The sequence below is a fragment of the Oryx dammah genome, unplaced genomic scaffold (assembly GCF_014754425.2).
Source record: "Oryx dammah isolate SB20612 unplaced genomic scaffold, SCBI_Odam_1.1 HiC_scaffold_21, whole genome shotgun sequence".
Lineage (NCBI taxonomy): Eukaryota > Metazoa > Chordata > Mammalia > Artiodactyla > Bovidae > Oryx > Oryx dammah.
Window position 1 is genome coordinate 7138607 of NW_024070205.1, and position 18907 is coordinate 7157513.

The 18907-nt window shown below is 49.9% G+C and overlaps 1 long non-coding RNA gene across 2 annotated transcripts; it reads right to left on the minus strand.

The window, feature by feature from the left end:
- Positions 1–6843: 6843 nt before the first annotated feature.
- On the minus strand, positions 6844–14037 carry LOC120880015. 2 transcript variants are annotated; one of them, XR_005724934.1, is made up of 3 exons: positions 13728–14037; positions 12940–13628; positions 6844–7405 (listed from the first exon to the last, which is right to left on the minus strand). It is a non-coding gene; the product is annotated as an uncharacterized LOC120880015 (long non-coding RNA). The 2 variants fall into 2 exon arrangements; XR_005724935.1 differs by having other exon boundaries at positions 6844–7408.
- Between the last annotated feature and the right edge of the window lie 4870 nt (positions 14038–18907).

An 18907-nucleotide genomic window follows, 5' to 3' on the forward strand; every position in this document is an offset into this window, starting at 1 on the left:
GTATGCGTCGGTGTGTGCCTGTCAGTCATGTCCGACTCTGCGAACCTACTGACTGTAGCCTACCAGGCTCCTCTGCTTGTGGAATTTCCCAGGCAAAATTTCCCAGTCAATCTGACTGATTGGTTCACTCCCTATTTTGTTCCAGAAAAGCATCCAGGCACTTCCTGATAACTACAAATACTCCCTTTTTTCTAGAATTCTCCAAATACATTAGTCATCCGGTGTCTCTGCCAATTTCATAATGTGGACAGAATTGATTTGATTATAATTATTCTTTTTTATAATTGATTTTTAAATTATCATCATTCTATAATTATTACCCCTCACTTTTTGTTTTCTTCCTGCAAATGAGAAAACTAAACCACCCAGAATCTTCCCTGAAACTTGCCCCGACCCCCAGCATCTGACAGACTCCAGATCAGAGCGCATCTGGCAGCTGTGAAAATGAAGCCAAGGCGGCTGATGGAATGGGAGCCCCCGGAGCACGCAGGGCTGCACAGCTGAGCCGGGCGGGAAGCCCTTCACACTCTCTGCGCTCTCGGACAGCAACGCAGGCGAGGGCTCCAAACTGACCCGTCCCATCGGGGGTGCCTATCTGTCCACAGTCTCACTCAGTTTTAATCAGGAAGCCTTCCGTCCCCAGGCCAAGAAAGGGGCGTGCCTACAGGTCTCGAGAAAAGAGAGGAGTACAGTGTTCACCCCTCGCTGTCATTGCCTGAACACGGTACTTGGTTCATCATTGGACTTTGCAAAAGGGCCTTTTTGGGTTTTTTTCCACTAATTATGCCCCAGGCAATGGCTGGGAGGTGGGGGGGCAGCGCAGGAGGAGCATTAAACCCAATGTAATACTCGCAAAACACCAAGCCCAGATTAGACCCTGGGGGAGCCCGAGCTGTGGACAGACGCGCTTGCACGACGGACAGGGAGCAAGACTAGACTTCTCTGGGGTTTGCCTACTGATACTCCCAGAATTCCCCTGCCTACCTGGGAATGTGCATCACAGAGAGAAATAAATGGTCTCATACTGGTGCCTTTTTTTTTTTTTTTTTTTTAAGGATTAGAAGAGAAGAAATAGCTTTTGTTTTCTTTTTTTCCCAGTTAGCTAACCATGACATTCGACCTACAGGCTTAGAAAACAACTTGAGTAGCAGTGTGAGTGATTAGACAAGACAACAGCCTGGGGTATTCTCTTACGGAAGGCGGGAAGCCCAGGCTGTCTTATGTGTGGCAATCATCAGAAAAGAGCAGCTGTCAAACTCGCCTCCTGCCCCAGTGGGGCTGCGAGGCTGCTGCCATCTTTATTTAATTGGTTTATTAATCTTATAACGCAATACAAACCTCTGTCTCTCTGCTTCCCTAGTTAACCAGGCTTGGGTTTTGTAAATATGTTTAAATAAGCTCCAAAACCCACAAGGCTTCTCTCCTCTTGGTTACAGGCTCCCACCAGGCCAGACCCCAGCCAGAATTGAAATGAATGAATGGCTGTCCCTCCCAGTCCATCTGCTTCCTTTTGGGGGTGGCAATGTGAGGGCAGGACATTTGCAGGGAAGAGATGTCCTTCACCTCATTAGAAGTTTACTGTGCTCCTTGGCGGGAGGGCTGCTGTTTCGCGCAGAAGCGTGAATTAAGAAGTCAAGAGGAAGAGGAGAGAAAAGGACACCATTCAAACCTTTATATATAAATCACTCCTTCTTCCAGGCTCTCATACTTGTTGGGAAGGAGATCTAGTTAACAAAGGAGCGGCCCTTTTGTAGGACTCTGTGAACTCCTGAAGACAATGCCCATCAGGGAAAGAAGAGGAAATGTGAGGCCAGAGGGAGAGAGAGAGATGGAGGGATTGTCCAGAGACGGACCTGGGTAAAAACGTGCATGCGCTACAGCTAACTGTGTTAAAACAGCTGTGTGCTCATCTGTCTCACCCGATACACTGAGTCCCAGCAGGCTCGGACTAGCACCAAGCACAATGCAAAGAACACAGTTCCGAAGGAGGAAAATAAGGAAGGCAGGCAGGAAGCATAAACGCAGAGACGAAAGAAAAGCAGGAAGTGCGTGGATAGATGAATGGATGACCGGATGGAGAGGGGATGGAAGAGTAGAAGAGTGGACGGGTGGATGGATGAATGAGGTAATAAGGATTTGGATGGGAAACTACACTCTTTACAGCCTCTGTGGCTCCAAAAAACCAAGCAATGGTGTTTCTTTCTCAGATAGTTCTATTGGAAGACTCTCTTTTCTAGGAGAACCCCCAGAAAGCGTGGTCAGAGACAGCTTAGGTGACATACAGAACCCAAACAATGCCAGCAAGAAGGAAAAAAATCCCCATCTGTCTCCCAGTTATTTTGAAAACAAGATGCTAAACAACTCACTGCTTGGGTTATAGAGGTTATCTTTACTTATTCACCTATTTGTTTTACTGAATTGTGTCCAAAGGGCTTCAAGCACCCAGAGTAAGCAAAACTGCAAAACTTAAATCTACCATCTGGACACTTCTAAACATCTGGATGTTTGGCATCATGCTAACCACAACTCAGAGTGTTATGGCTGTGGAGTTATAGCCCAGAGCAGCAGCAGGGCAAAGGAGGAAGTATAAACTAGTGTTTAGAGTGATCATCTGTATAGATGTGAGAGCTGGACCACAAAGAAGGCTGAGCACCAAGGAATTGATGCTTTTGAACTGTGGTGTTGGAGACGACTCTTGAGAGTTCCTTAGACTGCAAGGAGATCCAACCAGTCCATCTTATGGAAATCAGTCCTGAATATTCCTTGGAAGGACTGATGCTGAAGCTGAAACTCCAATACTTTGGCCAGCTGATGAGAAGAAGTGACTCATTGAAAAAGACCCTGATGCTGGGAAGGATTGAAGGCAGGAGGAGAAGGGAACGACAGAGGATGAGATGGTTGGATGACATCACTGACTCAACGGACATGAGTTTAATCAAGCTCTGGGAGTTGGTGACAGACAGGGAAGCCTGGCGTGCTGCAGTCCATGGGGTCGCAAAGAGTCAGACACGACTAAGCGACTGAACAACAGCAACAGATGGATCGCACATTCTAGGGTGCCTGTGAATGTCCAGATTTCACCTACTCTGAACCACGGTCAAACCATATCTCAACTTCCATTTGAAAAATGTGGTTGCACAGATAGATGTAAAAGACAGAGTATGAGGGAGAAGGGAGAGGAAGGGGAAGAAAGGACGGGGAAGGAGAGTGAGCACTAGGACAGGAGCTGGCTGGGGCACAGCTCTGAGCAGTGAGACACGGCAGCTGGGGGCAGCACAGGACGCACGCGGTGCTCCGACGGGGCGCTCTTTCTGGAGCTGGAGCTGTTCCCCCACCCCAATTCCATGATCCGGATGGAAACAGCCAGAGCACCAGGTCTCCTGGAGTTTGCCTCACCAGTGTCAGTCGCAGCCCTCCTCTTTCTCAGCCCAGCAATCTGGGCCTCCCCATTCTACAGGGAGAAAAACTAAGGCTCAGGAGGGAACAGCATCTATCCAGCTACGAGCAAGAAGGCAGAGGTAAGGGGAAGCTCCCTGCCTCCCGGGCATCTTCACCAGAGGGAGGAGGGACAGAGAAGCCTTCCCTGAAGTCCTCACTTCCCACTGCCCACACATGCATCAGAGAAGAGGCCGGACAGTGGGGAGAGCTAAAGACTGCTTCAGTTCAGTTCAGTTCAGTCGCTCAGTCATGTCGGACTCTTTGCGACCCCATGGACTGCAGCACTCCAGGCCTCCTTGTCCATCACCAAATCCTGAGTTGGTGATGCCATCCAACCATCTCATCCTCTGTCGTCCCCTTCTCCCGCCTTCAATCTTTTCCAGCATCAGGGTCTTTTCCAATGAGTCAGTCCTTCACATCAGGTGGCCAAAGTATGGAGTTTCAGCTTCGGCATCAGTCCTTCCAGTGAATATTCAGGACTGATTTCCTTTGGGATGGACTGCTTAGAAGTCTGAAAAAGATCAACATGGAAACACACACACACGCACACACACGCACACATACACATGAACACATATACCAAATGTCCTTAAGAGTCATTTTACTTTAAACCCATTAAAAGAAAAATCTCCTCCCTGCCTGCCAACCTTGCCTGCTCTCAGCCATTCCCGGCTTGCTATGATGTGTTTTTGTTTTCTGTCCAGGGTGATTGATTACAGAAGAGCAAATTAGCTCCCACTGCTTTTAAGATGCATTTCCTCTCTTACAGAGAAGATGGTGTGAGCATCACTTCTCTCTCCCCTCTGCTTGTCTGGCTGCTGGCTGCAGTCACTGCAATGTCAGGGAGGCTTTCTCAGCAGGGAGGAGGGGCACAGGCTCTCGGAGAATCCACAGCCCTCCCTCGTGCCCAGTCCTGCACCCACCATGCCTCCCCCATCTCCTCTTCTTAGCCCCCAGGGCATCACTCTGCTTACTCCAGGCTACTTTTACCTACCTCTGTGCTTGGACCTGTGCATCCAGCTGCCTGGCACAGAGTGGATACTGTTGAATGAACAAATAAATGATGGGTGAAGGATAAACACTAAGATCTCAGCTTAATGAAATAGACGCTCTCCCTCGCCCCTGCCCCCCTCCCCCAGCTGCTCTGGGCCATACTACTCAAAGTGCCCAACCTGGACCAGAAGCATCGGGGATCACCTGGGAGGAAGGTTTCCAGGATTCCAGGTCATCTAGACCCAGATCCGACCTTGAGAGGCGTTGCTACATGCTGCTAAGTGGAGGCAGGCTGGTGGACAAGATGACCCCTTAAACACCCTCCTTGCCTTCTGTGTATCCCCAGTCAACATGGCAGATATCAGATGGCTATGGTCATGGAAGGCTTAGCTTGGGGTCGTAATAGCCAGAGCGCTGGCCCAGGAGGGGAAAGGTGGAGTCTCATCTCTTCCTCTCTGTCTAGCCCTTCCTGCTGTTCTGCTCCTTTGGGGGTCCCAGCTGACAGATCCAAAGCACAGCATGGCTTTGCTCTAACTAATTGCCAACAGTTGGCTGTAGCTACATTCCTTATTCAAAAAGCCTCATTAATCTCCTAATGCCAGTGTAGCCACAGCTGCTAATGGTGCTCTCACCTCCCAGCACCCAGTTCCTGGGGGGCGGCGGGGGGATGTCCTGGCTCCTTCTGGCAGCAGAACAGCAGGAAACAGCTTCCTTCTCGGAGGCCCAGGCTGCTGCGGAACCCTGCCTGAGCCTTGCCTCCGACTGGAGTGGCCCTAGGAGGCCTGCCCCAATTCTAGGCCATCCATGGGCCAGGAGCCCTGGAGTGATTCAGTCGGTGTAAGAGTGGATTCCAACAACCCTGGAGGAAAGGTATCTGCGACCTCTGGGGTGAGCTGAGCTGCCCTCTCATGGCCAAATTAAGAAGTCTGTCCCTTTATCCCTTGGGTATAGGGATATCTACCTTGGAAGACCTTGCAGGATGCGTGGAGGCACTGGAGAGGTACATTCTTGGAAGTTCATGGTGATGAAGACTTGAAGAAGTTCAGATCCTCTTTCCAAGACTTGAGTCTGAGGCTTCTCTTATGGCTCAGAGAACAGGATTTAAATGTTCTGCTTCTCCTCCTCAAAGTTCTTCTGTGGATTTGCCTTGCCAAGAATATAAATTCTTAAGGGAAAGGATCGGTTGTGTTTTTCACACCTGGTTCCTGGTACCTGGCCCTGCTACCCCATCAGCCATCTGCCTAGACTCACACCAAGGGGGTAAAGAAGAGAATGCGAGGGAGGAAGAAGAGAAAGAAAGAAAAGACAGGGAAGGAAAGAGAGCAAGGGAGCTCTCGGGGGGCAGGTCTCTGAGTGGTGAGAATATGATGAATGTTAAGAATAAGATGCTTAATGAAGGCCGATGCCAACGCATCCATCCTGCAGCTGTGGGACTGGTCCAGATGGCTGAGCTACTCACTAGCCATGGGACTGAGCTGGGCCAGCTTAGGGCTTTATCCTCTTTCTTCTTTTAACGTTTTAATGTGAAAATTTTCAGAAAGAAATTTGAAAGAATTATATAAGCAATGCTAATTGTCTAATAATATGGCGGGTATATGGATTTTTCTCTTTTTTTTTTTGCTGTTTTTGTTCTTTAAATGCACCCTCTGGCCTCTGTCAGTTCCATCAGTATCGCCAGGGCGGATGGGAGCAGGCATCCTGCTCCCCACACAGTCGTTGTTAGAACAATACTGCTCTCTGCTGACCACAGGCTGTCATTTCTCTGAGACTTGGGAAGTGTTGGATCAGATTGTTCCTGCTCAGTCATCTGCTTTGTCCCTCTTGTACTGTGCATTGCCAAGATGCCTCCTTAGTGCTGTTGGGACCCATCCGGGCACAGCGATGGGCACCAGGACTGAGATGCAGCTGAGCTCAGACAATTAAATAAATGTATTAGGCGAGCTAATGTCCTTGTATCTTCATTGTTCTACAGCCACTGGCTGAGCCCCTGCTCACATGAGGCTGAGCGCCAGGGCTCTAGTGCAACTCTGAGATTCCGTTCCATGGACAAATAACTCGAGCCTGCTGAGCCTCATTTTTCTCCTTGGTGAAATGGGGACCACCAGACTCTGTCTTCCCTGGGGAAAGGAAGGTCTGTGGAGCAGAGAGTGAGAAAGACAGCAATAAATCCCCACGGTTTCAGACTCACCTGAAAGAACTAGAAAGCATTCGCCTTCTTAAAGCAACAGTGAACCCACTGACTTCAAGTAAATGAAGAGATCTGTTGACTTCAAGTAAAAACCCCAGGCCTTGATCTGTCTGATGTTCATCCTGAGATGTTGTTCAGTCACTAAGCCATGTCTGACTCTTCACAAGCCCATGGACCGCAGCACACCAGGCCTCCCTGTCCTTCACTCTCTCCCGGAGTTTGCCCAAGTTCATGTCCGTTGACTCGGTGACGCCATCCAACCATCTCTGAGATAGCTAATGCTTAAATATCTTTACCAGTGGGAAAGGGTGAAGCAGAAGGGATCATCCCAAACAGCGGCCACCTAGAGGGTCAAAGTGCCTGTGTAACTGGGAGCTGAGAGAGCAGGCCTCCTTTTTCCCTGGCCTTTGCCACTTGTGTTATTCAGGATCAGTTAGAGCAGTGGTTCTCAAACTTGACCTATGTCAGATTCACCTGGAGCGGCTGTTAAAACCCAGCCTCACCCTCGGCCTCTGATTCAGTATGTGTGCAGTGGAGCCTGAAAATCTGCATTTCTAACAGGATCCCAGGTGAGCAGACCAGACTGAGAACTCCCAGGCGAGGCTGTGCTGCAGTAATGACTCATGAGTCTCAGTAGCTTCACACCATGAAAGTTTATTTCTTGTTCATGCTGCATATGGAATACGAGTCAGCGCATCTCCGCTACACATAGTCACTGGAGGACTCGGGTCACCAGATGGCTCATCATCTTACAGCTGCAATTTCTGGAACATCTCACCTTCTAAGCTGCTGTGACAAAGGGAAAGAAAGTGAAGAATCACATTTGGGCTTTTAACTATCTCAGCCCAGAAGTGAGGACACTAATTAAGCGCATTCACATTTCACCAGCCACAACTACTCACAAAGCCCTGCCATGCTCCAGGTAGAAGCCTGCCATGTCCCTAGAGGGAGAGGGTATTGGACTGGATACTGGGGGTCACCTGCACTGCAACCCTGCCCGTCCAGCACACGTGCTCACTCACAGGAACGTGTGCAACCTCACCAACGTGGAACGGTGGTTATCGGAACACACTTTCAGCTTCTTACATGTTGGTCATAGAGCAGTGATGGCAACAATGATGGTTAAGATGATGGTGGTGGTGATGGTGAAGATGATGGTGGTGATTGTGGTGATGATGGTGATGGTGATGATGGTGGTGGTGGTGGTGATAATGATGATGGTGATGATGGTGATAACGATGATGATGATGGTGGTGATGGTGGTGATGATGGTGACGGTGGTGGTGGTGATAACGATGGTGGTGATGGTGGTGATGATGGTGGTGGTGGTGGTGGTGGTGGTAATAATGATGATGGTGATGATGGTGATAACGATGATAACGATGATGGTGATGGTGGTGATGATGGTGGTGGTGATAACGATGATGGTGATGACAATGGTGGTGGTGGTGATGACAGTAGGCAATAACCCCTGGGTGCTTACTATGTGCCAGGAACTAAGTGCTTTCTGTGTATTAGCTCACTTGTCTCTCACAACAGCACTAATGGTAAGTACCATTTACACTTCCGTTACGAATGAGGAAGTTGAAACAGCCTGTGGTCATGCAGTTTCCCCGGGTCACACAGGTAGGGAGACACGCGGCTGGGACTGTCACCCAGCCTGTCTGACACTAGAGGCCGTGTTTTCAACCACTCTTCCGCTCCTTCGCTCTGCAGTTAATTTTATTTTTGAAGAGAGAATAGAGGAGACTCTAGTGGGAAGGCCTAGTTTCTGGATAAGCTGATAGTTCAGACTATTCTAAATATAAACAGTTCTACAGAGAGCAACACCACACCAGTAACACTACTGATATATGGAACTGGCTCAAGCCAGATACATTAATATGGGATCCAGTTCCAACCAAGGGTCTTTAAGGCCCTCACTGATGCCCCCAAAGTCCAGAAGGCCAAGGAAGTTCCCCTCGAACAAGAGTCTTCCTAGTAGTTTTTCAGTGATCAAAAGGATGAGATAAGACATCTCTTTACTTTTCTCATAGAATTGCCTCCCAGAACATACAGGTCCTCCTAAAATGGGGACCCAGGGATGTCCTTACTCTCACTCTGTCCCTCTTTACCCTCAACCCCTCCCCTTGGCCCTGTTCCACCTGAAGGAACATGGCCAGCTGTGATGTGAGCCCCCCCAACACACCAAAGTCTCAGCACCTCCTCTCATGACCTTTGAGCTCGGCTTCTACCTGAAAGCATCGTAGGAGCAGGCTTTGAGTCTTAGCCTTGTTGAAGGGCAATCCCAGTAAGTGGTGACTAAAACAGCTCTTCAGGTTAGAATACCTACATGAAAAATGAGCCTTTCTCCCTCTGATAGTGATAGGCTCTCGAAACGTCATGGGTAATGCCAAAGAAAACTGTTCCTCTATTGTGCCTTATCAAAGACTCACATTCAGGCTTCCCTGGTGGTCTGCTGGTTAAGAATCCACCTGCCAAGGCAGGGGACACGGGTTCAATTCCTGGTACAGGAAGATCCCACATGCCTTGGAGCAACTAAGCCTGTGGACCTCGACTACTGGGTCCGCACTCTAAAGCCTGTGAACCTCAGCTACTGAGCCCACAGGCAACAGCTACTGAAGCCCGGACGCATGGAGCCCATGCTTCGCAAGAGAAGCCGCCACTGTGAGAAACCCATGCTTTGCAATGCAGCACTAGAGAAAGCCCGCTCTTCGCAACGAAAACCCAGCGCAGACAAAAATAATAATAAAGAAATCTTTAACCCTATGTAAACTTCAGTCCCAATTTCACAAGAAATCGGGAACGGAGGAGCTAGAAAAAAGTACATCTGGGAGACAGATATCCAAAGAGTTTGGGTTTTCCCTTACAGTGAAGTAGGACTTGGAGACAGAGAGGGCCTTCGGCTGATCCAAGAATGACCAGCAGAGGGCGCTAGTCTAGGGCCTTCAGTCAGTTCAGTTCAGTTCAGTCGCTCAGTCGTGTCCGACTCTTTGAGACCCCATGAATCGCAGCACGCCAGGCCTGCCTGTCCATCACCAACTCCCGGAGCTCACTCAGACTCACGTCCATCGAGTCCGTGATGCCATTCAGCCATCTCATCCTTGGTCATCCTCTTCTCCTCCTGCCCCCAATCCCGCCCAGCATCAGAGTCTTTTCCAATGAGTCAACTCTTCGCATGAGGTGGCCAAAGTACTGGAGTTTCAGCTTTAGCATCATTCCTTCCAAAGAAATCCCAGGGTTGATCTCCTTCAGAATGGACTGGTTGGATCTCCCTGCAGTCCAAGGGACTCTCAAGAGTCTTCTCCAACACCACAGTTCAAAAGCATCAATTCTTCGGCACTCGGCCTTCTTCACAGTCCAACTCTCAAATCCATATATGACCACAGGAAAAACCATAGCCTTGACTAGATGGACCTTAGTCAGCAAAGTAATGTCTCTGCTTTTGAATATGCTATCTAGGTTGGTCATAACTTTTCTTCCAAGGAGTAAGCGTCTTTTAATTTCATGGCTGCAGTCACCATCTAGAGAGCTTCAAATTCTGCACTTTGGTTTAGCCTTTACCCCACTCCAGTACTCTTGCCTGGGAAATCCCATGGACGGAGGAGCCTGGTAGGCTACAGTTCATGGGGTTGCGAAGAGTCAGACATGACAGAGGGACTTCACTTTCACTTTTCACTTTCATTCATTGGAGAAGGAAATGGCAACCCCACTCCAGTGTTCTTGCCTGGAGAATTCCAGGGACAGGGGAGCCTGGTGGGCTGCCGTCTATGGGGTCGCACAGAGTCGGACACGACTGAAGCGACTTAGCAGCGGCAGCAGCAGTCACCCCACTCCAGTACTCTTGCCTGGGAAATCCCATGGATGGAGGAGCCTGGTAGGCTGCAGTCCATGGGGTTGCTACGAGTCAGACACGACTCAGCGACTTCACTTTCACTTTTCACTCTCATGCACTGGAGAAGGAAATGGCAACCCACTCCAGTGTTCTTGCCTGGAGAATCCCAGGGATGGGGGAGCCTGGTGGGCTGCCTTCTATAGGGTCGCACAGAGTCGGACACTACTGAAGTGACTTAGCAGTAGCAGTCACTCCTGGTATTTCTAGGGTTACATTATCAAGAGGGATTTGTTAAACCCAACCACAGGATATTCAATGATCCTTGTTAGTGCATCAAAGGGAGTCAGTCTTTGGCCTCAAAATGTCAGATTTCTTCCCTGGGGTTTACAATTCTCTCATTTCCTGTTTTTCTTAATAAAACTTCAAAATCTCCCTGGCAATGATTTTTGAAACACTACTGTTTTCAAGGTGATCTAAAAATACTGGCTATTTTGTTTAGACAGCTATCAAAGATCCAAGGCCAATTATTCCATCCATTTCCCTCTCTCTCACACACACACTCACACACAGATACACACACACACACACACTCACATTCACTCAACAGCCATCCTTTCTGCTAACAGTTGAAGCCTTTGTCTACCTCCTGGGGTCTGACAGAAGACAGACGACTTAGAGTCGACTAAGTGCTCAAATGAGCCACCCCGCCTTGAAGGCCTGCATTGGGAGGCTCTCAGCCTGCCCAGGGGTGTGCTTGGCACTCCCAGGCACAGTGCTGTCAAGCAGTGACTAAAGCAATTGTCTCTGACTGAAGCTCCAGGTGGGCAAAGGCATGAGATCATGTCTTCCCTTTCTTGCAAGAGTCAGATGGACCAGCAGTGGGAATAGTGCGGTGAAAAACAAGCGATAACCACTCACTTGTCAGCTAATTCTGACATGTAAAGCATGTTGCCTACACAGCTCCTGGAGGGCACCCCAGGGGCTCTGACTCCAGACTGAGAATGAAAAAATAAGGATTGAGGATTTCACATTTTGAGAGAACAAACAACAGAGGCAGACCTGGGAGCTTCCCCAGCTCGCATTCCTGCCCATGTTGGGGGGTGGCGTGGAGAGGGTGGTAGGCAGGCGGATCCGGCACAGCCTTGCTTCATCCCTGCCCAGCTGCTCGAGCTTCCTACCCCCAGTTCAGTCCCATCCGTACCTGTGAAGGTGTAGTAGTTTGCTGTGCTGTGCCTAGTCGCTCAGTCGTGTCTGACTCTGCGACCCCTGGGGCTGAAGCCTGCTAGGCTCCTCTGTCCATGGGGATTCTCCAGGGCAGAACACTGGGATGGGTAGCCATTTCCTTCTCCAGGGGATCTTCCCAAGCCAGGGATCGAACCCAGGTCTCCCATATTGCAGGTGGATTCTTTACCATCTGAGCCACCAGGGAAGTCGATGAATACTGGAGTGGATAGCCTATCCCTTCACCAGGGAGTCTTCTAGACCCAGGAATCAAACCTGGGGTCTTCTGCATTGCAGGAGGATTCTTGACCAGCTAAGTCACCAGGGAATCTCATTAATTTTCTAGGGCTGCTGTAACAAAGGACCACATATGAGGGGCTTAAACAACAGAAGTGCACTGTCTCACAGTTCTGAAGGCCTTGTGTTCAAAACCTCAATGAGTAGTAATGCAAATGTCCCTACCGCTTCCACTCCACCCCTCCAATTCACATCAAACTGAAAGCCTTCTGCATGGAGTTGGTAGGGTTGATTCCTTCAGGGAGTCATGAAGGAAGGTCTTTTCCTTGCCTCTGTCCTAGTTTCTGCTGGTTTGCCAGCAGTCTCTAGTGTTACTTGGCTTATCCAGGCCTCCTCCCAATCTCCGCCCTCATCTTCACATGGTGTACATTCTGTGTGCATATCTGTGTTCAAATGTGCCCTTTCATAATGGCACCAGTCATATTGGATTAGCACCCACCTCGATGACTTCATGTTGACTAATTACATCTGCAGGGACTCTATTTCCAAGTAAAGTCACACTCTGAGTTACTGGCATTGGGGGAGGGGGCAGTGCAGTGGTTGGTGGTGTCTGTTAGGAAATCTCAAAATCCATATATGAATTTGAGATAAATACAATTCAACCCATAACAGGAAGGTATACCCTCCCACAACCACCAACTCATCTGCCAGGCCAGATGGGGTGCCCATGTCCAGGGGATAAAGAGAAAAAGAAACAACTCATTAATTAGATTCTAGGTTTAATTTCTCCAGCTTGCTAGCCTATCAGTACAGAATGGAAATCTCCCTGAGTAATAACCCAAATGTCCCCTCCTTTTCGACTCCACCCCTCCAGTTCACATCAAATGGAAAGCCTTCTGCAAAGTTGCCCCAAGTATTATTGCAAATCCTCAGGGGCTGTTTCATGTCTGCCCTTGAGGAAGTCTCTCTGCTGCTGCTGCTCTGAGATGCCTGGGGGGGCACTCTGCACCTGCCCCTCTGATCTCACCTGCTTTGAGCCACGCAGCTCCTCCCTGGTGACCATCACTGATCCATCACACCTTCTCCAGTGTCCTGACCTTCTCAGTACCTATCCTGTTGTACACGGCCAGTTTGAGAATGAAGAGGAGTCCATCGGAAATGGCTCTTTCCCCTTCATGGAACACAGTTAAGAGGCTCTTTGTGCCGTAACAGCTTAAAGAGTGCTGAAACGACACTTTCTGGGTTCAGTAAGAAGCGCTTTTTCTTCCGGAGAGCACATTTTAGCACCAAGCCAAAGGTGATTCCCAGTGACCACCACCAGACTATGCTCTTCCCATCTAACCAGCAGTGTCTTTCCCAGGAGCAAGCTGATCGTGCCTCAGAGTGCCTTCTCCCGGAGCATTCCTTGGCTCCCCTGCACATAGGCTTCTATAGAACAATCCTGGTTTCCTAAGATGTGGCCTCTTATATCTGTACCCCATCAGCAGACATACACTGAGGTGCTTTCTCAGAATCTACTCAACCTCCATGCAAGCAGATCACTGGCAGGTCAACCTCGTGAGGTTCCCTGATGAGCCCAGAAGCATCTTTCTCACACTCATATCTTTCTCAGCACGTCTTATGAATCTACTAAGTTCTATTCGTGCACTAAGTAAGAACCAAGGCTACAAAGATGAATGTGGCACAGTCCCTGTTCTCAAAGGATTTGCAGTCCAGCTGAGGAGACGTCGTTAGGGAAATATTTCCAACACAAAATCACGTACTGAGTGATAAAGGTACATAAATAGAGTGATAAAGTGTCACAGACTTTTTTACCTAGTCCAAAGAAGGCTTTCAAGGAGTGGAAGCCTGAGATGACTTGTAAAGGTGAAGAACACAGGACGGGTATCCTAAGCAAAAGGAGAGGTCCTGCACGGAAAAGTCCACGAAGCATGAAACATCAAGGTACACGCAGGGAGTTGAGCATATCTGTGCTGTGCCATAGAGCTTGGATTTGGTCCTGCAAACAGTGGGGAGCTAAGGGCAGATGTTAAATGAGTGACATGTTCAGATCAAGCACTCTAGCAGGGCTAGCAAAGAATGGGGATGGGAGAGAGACAAAACTAGAGGAAGTAAGACCAGCTCAGAGCTCTTATTATGATCCAGGCAAGAGGTGATGGAGTCAAGTCATGAAGGAATGGAGAAGAAAGGGCAAATTCATAGGAAGTGAAACCAGCAAGACTAGGAGACTTATTGGATATGGAAGAGTGAGGGAGGTTGGGGGACCCCAGATGACTCAGGGGACCCGGTGGATGACCAAGAGGGTAACACAGGTTGCAGGCAGAGGAACCTCTGTCTTGCCAGAGGTGGAAAGACAATGTCACGTTTAGCTTTCTGGCTCCCTATCACCCCTGACGCTTCCTACTCCTAATTTCACGTTAGACATGATGAACTTGAGGGTGTGGGACCCCTGGGGGCAGTGTTCATGTCTTCCCTAAAGAATTTGCATTCTAATAGAGAAAATAGACATGTGTGATCTAAATATGTGTAGACTCAACTACCTATAATTCCACCACCCATTATCTACAATTACAAAATCCACAAAGCCCAGAAAATTCAAAAGAAAATGTTTTTTAAACAATAAATTTGAAGCTCATTAGGAACAAAACTAAACATAATTGACTTGTACTCACCACTGATCCATCAGCTGCGGCCAAGGGTAGGTTCTACACATTCACGATGGCTCCCATCAGCCCCATATGACAAGAAAATGAGTATTTCCCAGCAGAAAAGGGGTGTACCCAGAAAAGACAAAGCGGGCTGTGAAGACCCCACAGGAGCTGTATCCTCTATTCTCATAAGAACCTGAATGCAGGCAAGAGTACTTACTGACAAGTGCTTACTTACAAGACTGGATGCTCAATTGCTTCAGTCACGTGCAACTCTTTGCAACCCTGTGGACTGTGGCTCGCCAGGCTCATCTGTCCTTGGGATTCTCCAGGCAAGAATAATGAAGTGGGTACCATGCCCTCCTCCAGGGCATCTCCCTGACCCAGGGATCGAACTTGCATCTCCTGTGTCTTCTGCATCATTAGGGGGATTCTTTCCCCACTGAGCCCCCAGGGAAGCCCACTTATAAGATTACTTACGAAAATTACAAGATTATTCCTCCATTGTAGAGTTGAAGAAACTGAGGCTCAGATTTATCTGAAGTCACCCCACAAGGACTCAAACCTAGAAAGAAAACCTCTTCTATGAGATGAGAATTTGCAAAGGGCTGCTAGGACCTGAAATGTCTTCAAGACTAAAACTTAGATGACTTGTCCACTTCACTTTCTGGTTGCTTTGGTGATGATTAACCACCACCCACAGACATGTTCAGCACACCTGACTCTAATCCTCCCTTCTCTAATCCATGTGTTAGGACCAAGATCTCTCCCAGGAGATTTTTCCTGGATCGAGAAAGTGTGTGATGCTCCCCATGGAAAGACAAAAGCCACAGAACTGTTACTGAATTTTAAAACTAGAAGTAGGCTCTGCGGAAAACACGGGCAGGCAGTAGGTGTGTCTCTGCAGGTGTGGCTTCCATATGCTGCACGTGGCATGTCGAATATCCAAGGGAGCAGGGGTCAGTTCTCCAGGGATCCCGTCGGGTGGGCCAGTGTTCTGCTGCTCTAGGCTGGAGGGCTGGCAATGGATACCTGGGTTCCCTCTGTGGAGAAGAGAGGACAAAGCCACGGTCCAGGACTCTGGTTTGTTGAGGCATCAGTCCTCCAACTGCAACTGAGATCCGTTCAACCCTGAGACCCCAGCGGCAGACTCAGTCAGACCCACCCCAGCTTGGACCTCAGGACTGCCTTCCACTAAGGAGTCTAGAAGATCCTTTTGCTCAATGTTCCTGAAACTCAGTCAGCATCCAGCCTTTCTCAGGGCAAACATTCAACTCGGTGACAAAGTCCCTGTTTCATTCCTGCAGTGAATTCTCCCTCCTGGACCTCATTTCCAACCTGGATTCCAGTGCTGGACTCCCTGCATCAGAACTCTACCCAGTGTCCAGTTCCCGAGGGACAAGGACACTTCTTTGCATTTGTTTCCACCTTCATCTTGGGTTTCCGGGTTTTGCCCTGATAGCACCCCCATCAAATCTCACCCCCATGCTACCAGCCAGCTGACCTCCCTGAATCCTTATTTATGTCTGCTGAATGAATTAATAAATTACTAGCTGCTATATGGGAAGCACTTAAAGACCAAGTATCTACTCTAAAGGCTCAATATTTCATGAAATAACATTCATCTAATAATTTAGCATTTTGAAAATGATAGCAGAAATGAATAAGAGATTGCCAAACACTGTGGAGAGAATGAATCACTTTGTCACGGAGGATTTCACGGAGGGGGTAAGATGTGAGCTGTTTTTAAAGCACAGTAATCTTCCCATCAGGAAAGGAGAGGACACTCGGGCAAAGGAGGCGGCCCACACGAAGGCACATGTAGGACAATCTGAGAAAACTGCCTGCTCCTGGACCCCCACTGCTGTGCCCTGCACACATGGCCTTTTGCGGGATGCACCAGCTGTTACCCATCAGCCCCCTCTCTAGATACTGAGCTCTGCCTTGGGCTCTAATCCTCCCATTCTCAGCTGGCCACAGGCTGCCATAAGGCCAACCTTACCTTACAGAGAAATGTCCAAAATGACTGACGTTGCCTTGTTTCAAAAAGCTTCCTGGGATTTTTCCTTCCCGGGGTTGTTCCTCCCAAAGCTTCCTAGGATTGGGAAAGGAACAAGGACTGCCTTTGGTGCTAGCCTTTCCTCCTACCCCTGGGATCTGCGTGCCCTCGTCCAGCAGAGGAACAGAAGAAATGCTCCTCCCCACCCCCTTCTCATCTTGCAGACCTGGGCCCCCAGCGTGACCCTTTAGGCTCATTGAGGACGGTCATTTTCCAGTGCTACCGAGTACACTGGCCTTGCCACCCCCAGAAGGCAATCTCTTGTTCCGTCGGTAAGCTTCCAGTTTGGCTGCTTTCCCCAGAGTTTTGGAAAGCCCAGGCAGACCATTTCCTGCTTCCTCCCACCTGTAGGGGAGGTAGCAGTGCTGAAAGCTGAGATCAAAACACCGCAGAACAGGAAGCCTCCATAGCAGCCTGCTCCCCCGGCCCCGCCCCGTGCTGCAGACTCGCTTCCAACCCGAGGTACAGAAACTAGCCTTGGACGTGGAGTGTACTGTGTCTGTTCCCAGGGCGGGGCCCAGAGACAGAGATGAGGCCGGCCATTGTTCTCAGCCCACAGACCTGGCCCTGGAGGCCTCCTGCCTGCATTCTCTCCCTCCACAAGATGCTTTCAGCGCCTCTCCCAAGGTCAGATTTGGACCACAGCACTGCGAACAGTCAGACAAGAGATCCGGCGTCTGAATCAACCAATGGTTTTCTTCCTCGGGACTAAACGATTTCTGCTGATTTCTACTTATCATCGGCTCTATTATTTCAGTGTTCTATCTCAGGAACAATGGGAGATGAGAACATTTGGAGGGTGATGCTGCCAGCAGCCTTGGGAGCACACCCCTCCCCTGGAACTTTGGATGCAGGGAGGGCGAAGGGGCTCAGCTACCCTCAGCCGGGGTGGACAGAGGGCCACAGGAAGGCGAGCTTTTCTGTGGCAACTTTTGCGGTGGGCACTGGGGGTGGGTGTGTCCCCAGAACGCTGTCCAGCTCTTAGGTCCTAGCATTTCAGTGATATGAGAGTCCTGGTGTCACTGTCCCTGGCCCATCACTAAGGAAAGGTCTGGTGTCTCAGAGCCCTTCTCCCAGTTGTAACTAAGTCAAGACCCAGGGCGCCCACCGGGCTTGCCTGAGTACTGGAGGGGTCTGGCGCTCAGCACTGCTGCTCTTCCTGGACGAGACAGTTATCCCAGGAGGGTAGAAGACCTGTCATGGCCACACCTTAGGATCTTAAGCTGAGACCTCCCTGGATGTGGAAATCCTCTGCCCAGAGCTCAGCGTGCAGGCGTGCACACCCAGCCATGCGGTCACGCCTACCATCTACAAAGCACACCCGCGCGGTCACACCTACCATCTACGAGGACACGGCCCCTTCCCCGTCCGCCCAGCCTCTGAGCCGCCCTCCTCTCTGTGCGGGTCCCTGCCCTGTCTCTCTCTCACACCCCCAAAGGGTCCACTTCCTGAGCGCAGATCCTTTTCCAGGGAGTTCAGGTACATTGTCTCATTTAATTCTTAGGACCCTCTAGCCGAGAAAGGTGGTTCCCTTGGGCGCATTTTGCCTGAGAGAAACAGAAAGGTTAACAAACGTGCCTAGGACCACGCCACTCGTAATCAGACACTTAAAAGGCAGCCCCGAGTCTCCTAGTCTGATGCCTAGCTTCCTCACTGTGACTCTCAAGGAGATGTACACGTGGTAGAGAATTCCAGGGTGTATCCAGGAAGGCTCTCCTGAAGGTCAACTTACACATTCAGCAGACAGATTCTTCGATAGGTGGGTCCTTCCAGAGGCCTCTGTGCTGGGCACCGTGGGGATGGAGACAGTCAGCAGGTCGTCTTTTTGGTCCTGTCAGGTCCTTTCCGTGACAGGGGGGCCAGGGGACACGGTGGGAGGCTCAGTTATCACCCCGGGAAAGTTTCCAGCAGGTTGACCGCCTGCAGATAACTGGTGTGAGATCGTCCACTCCTCAGAGAAACAGAACATGGGCGAGGGGGGGAGTCATCTCCATGCCTGGCACAGCCCACCCCCCGTAGTAGACCCTTGACACAGCCCACCCCCATAGGAGATCCCAGACACAGCCCACCCCCATAGGAGACCCCGACACTGCCCACCCCCATGGGAGACCCCGGACACAACCCGCCCCCATAGGAGACCCTGGACACAGCCCACCCCCATAGAAGATCCCAGACACAGCCCACCCCCATAGGAGATCCCAGACACAGCCCGCCCCCATAGCAGACCCTGGACACAGCCCGCCCCCATGGGAGACCTCTGACACTGCCCACCCCCATAGCAGACCCCT